The sequence below is a fragment of the Chrysochloris asiatica genome, unplaced genomic scaffold (genome assembly GCF_000296735.1).
Source record: "Chrysochloris asiatica unplaced genomic scaffold, ChrAsi1.0 scaffold00099, whole genome shotgun sequence".
NCBI classification, from domain to species: Eukaryota; Metazoa; Chordata; class Mammalia; order Afrosoricida; family Chrysochloridae; genus Chrysochloris; species Chrysochloris asiatica.
Window position 1 is genome coordinate 8,796,561 of NW_006408617.1, and position 2,020 is coordinate 8,798,580.

A 2,020-nucleotide genomic window follows, 5' to 3' on the forward strand; every position below is an offset into this window, starting at 1 on the left:
TTTCTGTATTACCTTTAGCAAAACTTTACTCGCCTGAGATATCAAAGAGATTGTCCGATGATTACCTCATTCCATTGGGTCACCTCTTTTTGGAATGGGCACAAATATGGATTTCTTCCAATCAGTTGGCCAGATAGTTGTCTTCCAAATTTCTTGGCAGAGATGAGTGAGTGCTTCCTGTGCTGCCTCACTTTCTTGAAAGATTTCGATTTTTATTCCATCAATTCCTGGTGCCTTGTTCTTTGTCAATTCTTTCAATGCACGTTGGACTTCCTCCCTGAGTATCACTGGCTCTTGATCATATGGAACTTCTTGAAATGGTTGAACATTAACCATTTCCTTTTGGTACAATGACTCTGTGTATTCCTTCCATCTTTCCTCGACTAAAGGAAGATAAAAAAGAAAACAACTTTTGATAACTGAAATGAGTGTAAATTGCTACAATTTCATGAACTTGACCTATACTCAAGGATATAATAGTTCAAAATACCAACAGAGAAGGAAGGAGTCTTCACATCAAGTATCAATGCTATCCCCTCTGTATACAGGGTTGATAGGATGGGCAGCTTCAACATTGGTTACCTAAAATGATGGGGCTATAAAAGCACAAAGTGACTGACTTACAAGGTTTCAAGAGTGAATTTAATTTAAGAGTGTGTGGGGGAAGATAGAGTCCCCACTGAATAGTTTCCATCTTGTCAAGATGTGTCCGGTAAAAAGACATGGGGATAAGATTCTTATGATTCAAGAGTGAATAATTGTTATCATGACAAATTGTGACTGTCACAATGGTAAAGGTAGAAGTTTTGTAATAAAAATTGGGGAGTAGTTAATCTTATAGTCAAGAAACAGAGGACCCTAGGACCATCAAAAGGAGAAGAGCACAAGCAGAATGTGGGACCTTATCCAGAGAAGAAGTAACACCAGAAATCGAGGTAGAGACGGGGACACGGAGACAGGCAGCAGCTGAGGACTCTAGATTCTAGGAAAGAGAGGGACTGAGAGCTGACGTCCAGGATGCAGACTTGCAGAATGTGTCCTTTGTTGGTGTAAATTATTATATATGCCTGAGTGTTTAAAAAAACAAAACAGAGCTAAAGTGAATAGAGAGAAATACTGTTAACTGATGATACATGGATGGGATAATAATCATTGTAATGAAACAAAGGATATGATTTGTTGAATGTAAAACTGATAATCTGCCCTGTAAACTTTCACTCAATTCACACTAAAAACTTTGAAAAAATAAAAAAGATGGTCAGAACAGAAATCCTAGTGTTTGAGGTGATATGCTAATCAATAAGAATGACAAACTATTAATAAATAGTTTGAAGGTGCATTACAAAGTATAGTCTGTCAGTACACTATTTTTCTATTCTTGCATGTGCTTAAATTTTTCATTGAAATGCTTTTGTTTTAAAGAAGAAAAATACAAGCATCCACTTATTGTAAATAAACTAAAAGCAATAACAAAACCAAACTGTCCCACAAACACACTCCCTCAAAAGATGACAGGTAAGAGTCAGGGGATAGAATAACAAACTAAAATGGAATAATGAAACTTGGTTTGTTTCAAGCTACAAATTTCAAAATCGTATGTTCCTATTTATATTCCTACTTATACCTGGTCCTTGATATCTATTCCTTTTCCTGTTTCTAAGACCTACTTTAATCCACCTCCTCTAAGAAAGCATAATCACACTCTTGTCTCCAAACTCCGATTGATCACTAATTATTGATTGTCATTTAATTTATTCTCATTATATGCTATTCTATGCGAGTTATGTTTTAATGTGTGTTGTTGTTATGCAAGCTATTTTTTTAAGAAAAGATTTTACTACATGCTTAGGAACCTTTAGTATTCCTTATTCTGGCTGTTCTGCTGTTAAGTGCTATTAAGTCTGTTCTGACTTATAGTGATCCTGTAGGTTTCCGAGGAGCAGCTGGTGGGTTTGAACTGCTGACCTTGCAGTTCAACCCTACCTTGCAGTCTAGTACTTATCCTACAGCATCACACCAG